The following is a 12,981-nucleotide window of genomic DNA, read 5'->3' on the forward strand; positions in this document are numbered from 1 at the left end:
GCATCACAGGAGCACTTTATGGAATGTTTTGTTCTCTGAGATGCAGATGAAAGAATTTTAATCAGAGAAGATTTGGAATCTGAAGCAGTCAGGTTAGACATTATTTGTTGAATATCTGAATAAGAGCAGGAAGCATTTGGCTATATGGATTTAGCAATTAATAGCTCTTAAGGCCAGGGTTGAAGATATATACCCTCCTGCCATATTTATTGAATGCCCTGCTATCTTTTTTCACAGGGAATGGGGTTGGAAGACAGCATCCTTATTCATAAAGATGAATGTAGTATCCGCAAGAGGACTGTTGAAGAGGTATTCGTGCGACTCAGACACTTAATATAATCTGTCGGACTTCTTGAGTGCAGGCTGTTGAGCATCAGAAGAGCGTGCAGAAATGAAACCACCATCCAAAGCCACAAAAATAGGTGAAATTGCCAGGGGATTAGGGGAATCAACATTAACAAGATCATAATGCCACTTCCGAATTTCTGCAATTTCTCTTCCACCCCATTTAAACAGATCTTTCATTTTAGAAATAATGTCAGACAAAGAAATCTCCTCAAAAGGAGAATCAGAAGAAAAATTTTCCTCATACTGTGACTCGTATAGGAGTGGAGAGGAAATATGATGCACATAATTTAACCCTTCATCTTCTGAGTTTGAAAGAAACTCTTCTTCAAAAGGAAAATGCTACCATTTTTCTTACAATAACTGAAAACTGGTGTCAAGGACTGCAGAAAATGGAAAGCTCTAAAAAGTCCAATTCACCTTTAGACCCTTTGACATTACATGGAGTGGAAGGGTGGGAAATATGCTTTTTTAATTTTATTTTATTTTTTAAGACTTTTCTTGGAAGTATGCCTTGAGGGGTAGCGAACATCACCCAAAAAGCTGTGAGTGTTTTGCCACACTGCTAGTAGTGCAACAGTTTCTCCTTAGCCTGTTGCACAAACAGGGTGGTACCGGCAAAGGGGACATTTATGAATGCTCCCCATAAAGTGATCATGAAATTTGTAGGGCACAGGCCAGGTGAATCTTCTCATTGATAAACCTTAGCTCATCTCCCTAGCTGCTTCACTGGGGGCTTGACAGATTAGATGCATGACTACCAGTTATATGATGCTTATGGTTGTCACTTTGGTTTCCAACTGTTGCCTTAGTTCACCCACTGGCAAATGTTTTAAGGTTGTCAGCTGTATTTTTCACTATATCTCACTGAAATGTAAAATAAAATAAAATAAATAAAATAAAAAAAATAAATCTAACCATGAGTGCCGTGTAATTCAGGGCTCTTACAGAGAACATGCTGGATAAATGCACCCACTTCATAGCCTATCAATCATCCCAGACTCTCTGTTTTTGGGGTGGACAGCCTGCCCATCTTCAGGAACATCTTTCTTGGCAAATGCTGCTACTATTACGGAGTCTACAAGAGATCACTTTCTCTGGTGCTGTCTGTCTTTGGGTGCCTGCAGCACACTGTAGTGGTTCTTGGGGACTAGTTTAGCCAGGTCTGGTTCCTTCCAAGCCTCATAACAAACCATAACTATCAACTTGTCTGGTGGAAGCACTACATAAGTCACAGGCGGAGAGGAATTGTAGGTCTCCTGTAAGACATTTTCCTATGGAAGATGGAGGTCTATGGGCCAGGATAGTACAGTTATGAAAAATCTTACCGTAACAGTAGACATCTTTCTTTTCACTGTTGAAGTAAACTTCACAGAAGGGATCTCCTGCCAAGGATAGCCTAACATCCAGCCAGTATACTAAGGCCTTTAGAGCTTATAGCTGCTGTATGTCATGCATATGCGTCCTACGTAAGGTGTAGGGCATAAAGATGATATATGAATGCAAATATTCAAAACTGAATAGCCCCAGGAGGAACAAAACACCCCCGGGACAAAGAATAACATGCATGTCCAGAGGAAAAAAATTGTGAAGGAAAAGGAAGCAACAGTCCCTTGGCCTGGAGGGTAACAGAACATAGGGGCATGAGCTACAATGGGGGTGGGGGGGGGGTGGGGGCGGACCTAATACTACAACAGAGAAAAGAAGAACATCCACTGTTATGGTAAGATTTTATACAACTGTACAGGTTCCTATTACATGACTGAAGATGCATTCTTTCGATTGCGTCTTGGTCGAACTTGAAAAGACGAAAAGGCAAAATGACAAAGCGGCATATAAGCAAATTCTTTCCCTGAGAAAGAAATTCGCTTGGCCGCGTCTGTTACTTTGCCGTTTTCTTCACTGTAGTGCTATCTTGGAGTTGGTATATTTAAGTAGGGGGCTGTGGGTGGGGTGGGGGGGGGGCAAAGCCCCCCCCCCCCATTTTATGTTATGTTTTAAGTGGTTTTTTTTTTGGAACAGCGATTATTTTCCTTGGGGAAAAAAAATCGCTGTTCTAAGTGTCCGAGTTTGTAAGCTTTCGCTTACATGGGGTCGATAAATCATTGTTCGCTTTTCTAAGCATTCGATGATTTAATATAGATCCAACTGTACTATGTCCGTCCATATCACTGTTGCAGTGTTCTTCCCTGAAGGGAGAGTACAAGAGCTAAGAAGAAGATTGAGAGGAAGAAGGCTCAGAAAAACCTTTTACAAACCCATGCAGAATAGCCCTGGCAAAACCAGCCCTGGTTCTGGAAACAGAATCCAATTTATATTGCTTAGTAAAAGTCTACACACAGTGCCAAGTAGCAGCTTCAAGGATGGGACTGGTGTCCAAACCTTTGAAAAAGGCACCGGAAAAGGCAACTATACTAGTAGAATGTGACTTTACAGATGAAGAAAGACATTTGCCATGAAACGAATAATAAAAGGAAATGGCCTTAGAGATCCAAGAGAAGATGGTTTGCTTGGAAACAGACAAACTCAAAGTCCTGGAATGAAAGGAAAAAAGAGTTATGTATTTACCATAACTTGGCATCTGTGTTATCCTATGTCACTATTCATTACTAAAGGACCATAGAGAGTAGATCCATCAAAGGGGGCATTAGTGAAAGATGCCTAAAGGACTCTGCAAATCTACAAAGGCACAGCCAGGCATGGTACCAAACAGTGATGCCTGTGCCGGCCGCTTGAGAGGCGCCTTCAATAGTGGCAGAAATCAGCCTCATTGAGGAATTAGCCAGGGAGGTGAGAGTAGATATCTTGGGGGACACCTTACTGAATTCCCCAACAGGCAACAACTTGGAAATGGAAGTGACCACTTTGACCAAGTGCCTCTGGAGCCAAGTAGTTAATCACCCGCAGACCAAAGGTAGCTGAAGCAAAGACATGCTTTCCTTGTCTGTTGAGCACCCAGGATTCTCAGCTAGAGGGATGAACAGACATACTTTGCTTCGCTAGTTCTTTCTTGGTGGCAGTGACTACCACAATAGCGTTGATTGGCACTCCTTTAGACCAGAACTGTTTGTCATGGGGGAAGGGCAAAGAAATCTGTTGGAGTGCTTAGGTATGAGCTCCACAGTATCCAGCTCCTTCCCAGCCCTGCTGGTGATAAGGTCAATGAGTTCATCAGCGGGGAGGGGCGAGGGGACCAAGGTGGTAGATGGTCCCATCTCGAAGGCCTTCAGGAACACGGACTCCTCAGGGGACAGGGACAGGGAAGACCATCTGCCCTTAAGCTTGAGGATTTCTAAGATGTCCCCAAAGGAGACATCCTCGGGCAGTGATCTGGGGGACCCGTCCCCTTCATCGAGGTCCATATCCACAATGAGAGACTCCATAGGAGAATTTATGTGCCTCCTCTTGCATGATCTCTTCTGAGTCACCTCCTCTCCATTGGGGGGGGACTTGGGGAAGGATTCAGAAGAGAGGGGGAATCCAATGGGGGTGACTCCCATCTGAAGGGTAGTTTGAGAGGGCTGACTGGGAACAGGATGGGAAGAGTCTGCTCTAGGAGTCTAGGATGGTCGTGGGAAAGCCAGGGGAGGAAACTCCAGTGGAAGAAAAAGTCCTCTCTACAACCAGGAAGGCAGAAGGTCTGGACAATGCCCCATACGCACTGCCGTCAGGCAAGCCCACCTGAGAAGAGGGACCAGGGCATGCCAGTGCCTCTCTGCCTCCGGAGAGTACCGGCCCCAGGCTGTCAAAAGCCAAAGTACCAAGGGGAAGGGAGCAGTCCGAGAATACAGGACTCCGGGGTGCCGGGACTCCGTCTGCCCAGGGGGTGGCCGAGCAGAGGCAGTCAGGGACATTGTCAGGGTAGATGCAGACTGGCCTCTAGGAATCCCAGTCTCCTCCCCAATGCTTCCCAGGGCTTGAAAATCTGAAACCATCTGAATCAGACAAGAAGAAGCCAGCGAAGGGGTAGGAGATGGACCCCTGGCCAGATAGGCAGGGGACGCAAGAAGCCCCAACTCAATCTGAGCCTTGAAAAAGGACCTCATCATCTTGTCCATATTGGTGGGGAAAAAACTCCTGAAGGACCTGGAAGAGGTGGAGGACCTAGCTGGGGATGCCAGTCTAGAGCCCAAGGACCTTCCATGCCTGTCTGGAGATCGGCTCCTGTGCTTGTAAGCAAAACAGGTCTGCCCCAAGTCAAAACCCAACAGGGAGTCCTCTATAATAATTGTGGGATCCGACACTGATCCCGGATCCAAGGGCAAATGATCCGAAGGCTTGGATCCCATGACTCGGATCTAAGGAAGCCGGATCCATGGCTGGTCTGGATCTGGCTGGATCCGAAGGCCTCAATCCAGAGGTGTTGGATCTGGGAGTAGATTCCCACAACCTCGGATCTGAGATCCTTGGAGCACAACCCCTGTTTCCGGGGGATAGAGTCGCAAGACCTAGGATCAGAGGTTGTCGGATCCAACAGAGCTGAGGCTGGAGTTGGAGCTGAGGATTTGAAATCCGACAGCCAGGCCTTCTTAGAGGAAGATGACCCAGAAAGAGAGGAAGCCTTCCTCTTGTGGTCCGAGGGTCCAGGTTTGGCTGGAAACTAGGCCAACAGACCCTCTTGGACCAAACCTTTTAATAAACGTTTGTTTCGGCACTTGATCAAAGCCCTGGAGTTGAATGCGGCAAAAATGTTGCATTCAACCTCCAGGTGGTCAGCACCAAGACAATAAAGCCACTCCTCGTGTGAGTAGGACATGAGCATCTTCCAACCACATGAGAAGCGCCTTTTAAAACCAACTGGTTTGTCTGACATAACTGGAATGCACTCAAGCACCAAAACCAAGGAGACACTCCAAAATCCAAAACCGTGAACAAATGTCAAGGCCAAAAAAATGGAATAGACCACTAGCAACACAGCAGAAAACAATTAAGAAGGAACTACTACACTAAGAGCCTAAGAAGAAAAAGGGTGCCAAAACCACAACAGCAACAACCAAAAAAACATAAATGGGAGGGGAGGGATAAACAGACTAAGATGAAAGGACAAATAAACTACTAGACAACTACAGTCTAACTAAAAAACAGAGAAATGTAAACAAAGAAATAATTTTAAAGCACTTATCTCCACTGGAGACTGGAGCCAGTAAAAATCACATCAGAACTCAGTGCGGCAAATGAGATCTGAGGGGTTAGAGGGCAACAAGGGATCATGGGAGCAGCTTGAGCCTAGAAGCTGTCTGTAAAGTTGCCGGCTCGGATCTGATGTCGGATCCTACACTCATGAGTGAGGAATAGTAACATGGATAACATTAGCTCAAAAAGTTGCTCAGACTTGCAAATAACATTTGTTTTATCCACATAATTTCTGAGCTGTCTATGCAGGTCTAAAATGTGAAGATGCTTCTCAATGGCAGACTGAGGAGAAGGAAAAAAGGAAGGGATATGATTACACTGATTAATGGAGAACTCATTAACCACCTTGGGCATACAAAAATTTGTATGAAGAGACACCCAGTCTCTATGAAAAATTAAAAAAGGAGGAATAGCCATAAGAGCTTGAAGTTCAGACACTATTTTGGCAGAAATAAGAGCCAACAGCAGAACAGTCTTCCAAGTACAAAGCTGCAAGGAGGCTGAACTAGGAGGTTCAAAAGGAGCCTGAGTCAATTTGTCAAGTACAAAACTGAGGTCCGAAGAAGGTGGAATAGGCTTTTTAGGGGCCTGATATGAGCGCCACCTTTAAGAAATTGCTTGACCTCAAACTGAAATGTCAAAGGGGGATTCAAGGGCAGAAAAGTATAGACTGCTGAGAGGTGAGGTTTAACCGAATAATATGTCAAGCCAGCATGAAGCAGATCACACAATTAAGACAGAACCAAGAGAACCACCACTAAAAAGGGATCTTGATGGCTAAAGAAGCACCAAAAAGAAAAAATATTTTCCTATTAGACAAGTATGATTTTCTGGCAGTGAGTTTCCCAGCCTCCTTTTCCAGAAGCACGTCTTTAGAAAAGAGGTGCCTAAAAGGGATCAAAACCCTATCACACACAGTATCATTTGAAAAGTGGACAGGTGAGGATGGCTAAAAGATCGCTTATCTTTTGTGATAAGATCCATCTGGTGAGATAATTTATGGTGAATGCCCCAGGCCACATGAATAAGAAGGGGAACCAGAGTTGCCTGAGCCAAAAGTGAGTCACCAACAAGATTTTGGGAGAGTCCTGCTTGATCTTGTGCAAAACTCTTGACAATCAGGAAGGGGAGGAAAACCGTACAGAAAACTTCTCTTCCAAGATAATGACAGGGCATCTACTTTCCAAGTCAGAGGACTAGGTACTCTTGAACAGAAAAAAATAAGTTGTTCATTTAGAGGGGAGGCAAAAAGATCTACATTAGGAATACCCCACCAATGGAACATGTCCAGAAACACATCTCTGTGAAGCATCCATTCATTAGCCTGTGTTCTGGAACTGCTCAGACAGTCTGCCACTAGACTGTGCTCTGAAGGAAAGTAAACTGCCTGAAGAGTCACTTGATAACTAAAACCCAGATCCCAGGCCTGAAGAGCTAGTCTACAAAGGAGATAAGACCTTATATCCCACTACTTGTTGATATACCACATCATGGTGGCATAGTAAGTAGATATTTTCAAGGGGACAGGGAGAAAAAGGGAATGAAAGGCCTGTAGAGCCAGAAGCAGAGCCCTCATCTCTTTTATCTTGATATGATCTGACCTCTGATGATGAGGCCAGGGACCTTGAATTTTCAGAGGGCAACAAGAAGCACCCCACCCCAAGTCAGAGACATCCATAAACAGCTCTAAGAAGGAATTGAAGCCCAAAAGGACAGCTCCGGACTGAGATAAATTTACTAAATCCACCACTAAGGCTTGAGTTTGAGACAAGGAAGCAAAGGAACAGTGAACACCAGGAGGTGGCAATGTTGAGGACACACCAATTTGAAGTACCACTGAAGATTCCTCATATGGATCCTAGCAAGAGGAAGCATGGGAATATTGAAAGCCATAAACCCCAGAATCCTGAGAAATTCCATCGCTGTGGCAGAGGAGAGAGGAAGAAGAGACTGGAAGAAGGTTGTCATAGACAAAACCTTGTGGGCAGAAAAAAAGGCCAACATGGGAATGGTCTGAATCCTGCAATGGAGAAAAATATGTTCCAGGGAGGTTGTAAGCACTGACTTCCTGAGATTAATGGTGAACCCTAGGCTTTGAAAAAGACAAGTGGTAAAGTGAAGACCTTGTAGAAGACTACTGAGAAAAGGAGCCTGAAGAAGCATGTCATCTAGATAAGGCAATATCTGTATTCCTTGAAGCTTGCAAAAGGCAATGACAGGAGTGAGGTATTGGTTGAATACTTTTGGGGCAGCAGAAAGGCCAAAGTGCAAAGCAGAGACCTGAAAATGAGAGGAATAAACACAAAAACAAAAATATCCTGAACAGAGAGTGACTAGGGATATGAAGACAGGTATCCTTGAAGTCTAGAGACACCAAAAATGCCTAGGGAAGAAAAAGAAGAAACAAAGTCTGAAGAGACAGCATCCTGAAAGAAGGGAACTTGAGAAAAGTGTTGAGGAGAGACAAGCTCAGAATTGGTCTCCAATCCCCTCCTTTGGTGGATCCAAAAATATCCTGGAGTAAAAACCCCTTCCCACTTGGGTGGGTGGAACAGGTTGAATGGTGCCCTGATCCAAAATTTACTGCAAAACCTGTGGAAAAGACAAAGTTGATCTGGAGGAGGCTGTGGAATGCCTGAAGGGGGGGATCTTTCCATATCATGAAATATCCCTTATGAATGATAAGTCAGCACCCAAGAGACTGAGGTGATCTGTTGCCAGTTTGGGATCGACAGAGAAAGGCATCGAAATAAGGGGACCTGGCTGAGGGGAAGAGAATGCAAAATGTCAAACAGAGACAGGCTTGTCCTGAAAGGAAGGCTTCTCAGATGTAGTGGCCTGAGTGGACTTAGCAAAAGGAATATGCCTGGACCCCTTCTTACTTTTGGGGACTGACAAATCTACCTATAAACAAAGGCAGACTTAGAAGGGTAATTCCTCTGAACTTTGGGTGTAGGGGAAACAAAAATATGCTTGAGTTCCTGCATGGCCTTACCCCTATCCTGGAGGGACTTGAACAGGACAGCAGCAGCTGTCCCAAATGACTTCTATTGTCCACATCAGCATCCAAATGTTTGGCTTTAATATCATCAAGCAAAACCTGAAGACAAAGACAAGAATAATGCATCATCACAGAACCAAAAGCAGCAGCCCTGGAAGAGGGATTAGCAGTATCGTAACTACATTGTATGGATGACAAGTGGCCTGGGAGGTGGGCTTAGGCAGGGAAAGAGCTGAAGCTTTCCCTTCTGAATCAGAAAGATTAGACACAACCTTAGCTACCTGAGAAAAGAGAGCCAAGGCATACTTAGTCATGTAGGTTTGTTAATTAATAGCCTGAAATGACAAGTTGGCAGCAGTATACATCTTCTTGCCCAACCTTTCCATAGCCCTACTATCCTTATCAGAAGGAAGGAGGTTAGAAGAAGGTAAAAGTTTAGAAAGCTTATCAGTTGAGGCGGAACCACAGAAGGGTCAGTGGAAGGTCACTTAAACAATAATTTGCAGTATTCAGGCACCTTGTAGAACCTATCAGGTTTCTTAGGGGCTGGGAACTTGAGACTCAAAAGCTACAGAGACAGCAGAGAAGGTGTTCAAAAGAGTTGCCAACACAAGAGGAACTGCAAATGGCTAAGAAAACTTCATTTGTAGAAGATCATAGTATCTCTTTTCGATGTCAGAGACATGAATACAATCCTTTAAAGGACTCCATCATACAAGAAACAGTATCCCTAAAGGATAATTCTTTTGGGGAAATCTGGGCTCAAGGAATCCTCTTCTTCTGAGCCATAGTCTAGAGGAGAAGGAATTTGAGAGAAGCATACAAGGGATTCCCTCCACAGAATCTAGGTCCTCATCTGAGGAATCCAGTTCCCTTGTTCACTTAACAGGCATGGAAGAGCAGGAACTAACACCCTCTGAGGAAACTTCAAGGCCATCAAGACATTCAACAAGCCTCAAGTAAAATCCTGTCAATCATATTGGGGATCTGTAGCAAAAGGGGTAATATGTTTTATCTTTTGCTTTTTCTTAAGTGGGACGTCCTCTCTAACAACCCTCAGTGGCTAAGTTCCTCAGCGGGATTCAATGACTGTAGTAGGAATCTCTTCCCAGACTAAGATTTGAGGAATACCCTCTAGCCCTTTGGAAATAATCTGCCATGGTCCCCCCTCAATGTCAGAAGTAGATGTTTAAAAAGCCTCAGAGGATGTGCAAGAATTTGGATGCACGCCAACCACCAACAGGGTCGTGGCACAGGAATCTGATGCAAGCACTGGACTTTCTTGAGGGCTTTCACTAGCTTTTAGGCAGTCATTGGGTGGAAGCCAGACAGCAACTGGATCAGGCAACATTTTTTTGTCCTTCTTCTTGGAAGATGGTGGTCCCCGAAGATGGGAAGATTCCGCCATAGCACCCTGAGCCAAAAATTTAAGATGTTGGTTCCTGAGGTATATGAAGAGGGAAGATAAGTGACTACAGAAGGTCTTAGGGACAAACGCTTGGCAGACAGAGCACTACATATGTTTGTGGGAAGCACTTAGGCAAAAATGGCACTGATTGTGACAGTCTTTATGGGGAACCTGACACACACTGACATTTTCCCTTTTTGGATGACATGAACACATGTAACAACAAAACTGAGAAAAAAAACCAACATGGCACTTATCTGAAGACAGCTTGGTAACCAGCACAGCAAAAGGACATTTAGACTGAAGTTCAATAATGGTGTTCGGACTGGAGGCAAAGAAGTTCTGAGTATTTGCGTCAGTAAGTCACCTTCATGCCCTACGCAGGGAGCAAACATCCGACTTATGAGGCTTATAAGATCTAAAGACTTTGGTATACTGGCTGGACTTTGTGCTGTCCTTGGTAGGAGATCATTCAGTGAAGAATACTGCAACAGTGATACAGAAGGACATCCCCTGTCTCAGCACTTCTAGGATGCATCCTCCAGAGGGGATTTGTGGGAATCTCTGTTTTGTCAAGATCTGTATCTGGGTAGGGGGAGTAGAAAGGGGAGTCTATGTGCTTCCATTTGCATCTCCTCTTCCTAAGGGAGCTAGGAGAGAATCATCCAAACTCTCCTGGGAAGAAGGTATTCCAGATCGCAACAATCAATACCTGAAAGCATCTTTGTCCTGAGTGAGCAAACTCGATGAACAGTCAAAGACCCCTAACTTTGGTGGAGTCCCAGGCAGGAAACGGTGGCCACTGCACTTGCCCCTACACAGAGCCTGGCTCTGCTCTCCTCTACACCATCAAATCCTCTCTAGTACCTGGTGATGGAACTGCTGAAATCAAACTCAACAATGACAAACTGGCGATGGATAACATGGTCAGCTCTGAAGACCCCAGTGATATAGATGAGACAGGAACAGTATAGTTGTGTAAGATCTTGCCATAACAGTAGCTGTTTTTCTCTTAACTCTTGCAGTATTCTTAACAATAGTTTGCTTTGTTGCAGTATTCTTAACAACAGGCTCCTTTAAGGTACGCAGTCTGTCACATGTATGCTCCCCACGTACAGCGTAGGGCATAAAGGTAACATCAGGACATACCATCCTCAGAAATGAGAGCCCCAGTAGGAATGCCAGTCCAAGAAAAAAAAGGGGTATCAGTACATCCAGAAGAGAAAAGAACCAGGGGAAGGTGGAAGAGAGTGGATATTGCAACCGTGAAGAGAAGGACATCTGCTGTTATGGGAAAATCTTATATAACTGCAGTATGTCCTTCCAATTCAATGTTGCAGTATTCTTTACAATACGGAGAGTGCAAAAGCTCAGGAAGAAGAAAGGGAGGAGGATGGGCCAGCAGAGCTTTCCAGGAACCCATGGAGAATGGCCCTACCAAAGCCAGGTCTTGCTCTGGAAATCACATCCAATTTATAGCGCTTAGTACATGTATACACAGAAGACCAGACAGCTGCGTCAAGAACAGACATAGTATACAAACCCTTGAAGAAAGCACCAGAGGAAGCCACGGCTTTAGTAGAATGAGCCTTAACAGAAGAAGGAAGGCTCTTGCCATGGAAGGTATAACAAAAGAAATGGCCTTAGAAATCCAAGAAGAAATAGTTTGCTTGGAAACAGCCAAACCTAAGAATCTAGAATGAAAGGAAAAAAAGAGCTGATCAGATTTATGAAAAGTCTTAGTCTTATCCAAATAAAATCTGAGTTGTCTACACAGATCCAAGGTATACAGCACCTTCTCACTAGCAGTGCAGAGAAGAGAAAAAGTGAGCACATGAATAGAATGATTAAGAGACAACTCATTCACCACACTGGACATAAAAGAAGGATTAGTACGAAGGGACATCCTGTCCCTATGGAAAACTAAAAAAGGAGGACAAGCCATAAGGACTTGAAGCTCTGGCACCCATCTGGCAGAAGTACAGGCTAGCAAAAGTGCAGTCTTCCAAGAACAGTGCTGTAAGGAAGCTGAAGCTGCAGGTTCAAAAACAGCTTGGGTCAATTTTTCTAAAATAAAATTAATATCCCAGGAAGGAGGGGCAGGCTTCCTGGGAGGTCTAACATGAACGTCGCATTTAAGAAACTGTTTAGCCTCAAATCTAGAAGCTAAAGGAGGTGATAAAGGCAGACAAGTAGACAGAGCTGATAAATGGGCCTTAACAGAAGAATAAGCTAACCCAACATTGAACAATTCATAGAGATAAGACAGAACCAAAGGAACATCCAGGGAAAGTGGCTCCAGGTTACAAGAAAGACACCAAACAGAAAATCTCTTCCATTTGGATAAGTAAGATTTCCTACCTGTAGACTTCCTAGTCTCCTGCAGGACCCTAAGCATGTTCTCAGAAAAAAGGTGTCCATACTGAATCAAAATCCTATTACTGACAATGGCAGCTGATGAGGGGACAGGTGAGGATGAATGAGAGATCCCTTGTCTTGTATGAGTAGATCCACATTGTGAGGTTACTTGTGATGACTGCCTTTGGCTAAATGCAGAAGAAGAAGGAAGTAATGCTGTCTGGGCCAAAAGGGATTCACCAGCAAGATTTTTGGGGGCATCCTGTTGTATTTTGAACAGGACTTTTGGAATGCAAGGTATAGGAGGAAAAGCGTAAAGAAACATCCCCTTTCAAGAAAAAGAGAGGGCATCCACCTTCCAGACCAGAAGACCTGGGACTCTGGCACAAAAAAGAGGAAGTTGTTTGTTTAGAGGAGAGGCAAAAAGATCTACTTGAGAAGTACCCCACTGGCGGACAATGTGAAGCATCCACTCGTGGGATTGCATTATGGACCTGCTCAGAAAGTCTGCCACAGTGTTCTTACCTGAGGGAATAAAAACTGCCTGAAGAGTCACACAGTACTGGAAAGTTAGTTCCCACACTAAAAGAGACAAATAGCAAAGGAGGTAAGCTCTCATCCCTCCTTACTTGCTGACATATCACATTACTATGGTATTGTCTGCAAACAACTTGAGAGGCCTTGAGAAAAACAGAGGGTGAAAAGCTTGAGCCAGCAGAACTCATCTCATCTCCTT

General features: G+C 44.3%; 1 protein-coding gene across 1 annotated transcript in view; it reads right to left on the bottom strand.

Annotated features, from left to right (window-relative positions):
• Nucleotides 1-12,981, bottom strand: part of LOC122789775 (probable global transcription activator SNF2L1) — a 2,109,210-nt gene that overhangs the window by 846,428 nt on the left and 1,249,801 nt on the right. The window lies entirely within an intron of this gene.

This window comes from Protopterus annectens, chromosome 15.part0, assembly GCF_019279795.1.
Source record: "Protopterus annectens isolate FY-2018-M chromosome 15.part0, PAN1.0, whole genome shotgun sequence".
In the NCBI taxonomy this organism is placed as follows: Eukaryota; Metazoa; Chordata; order Ceratodontiformes; family Protopteridae; genus Protopterus; species Protopterus annectens.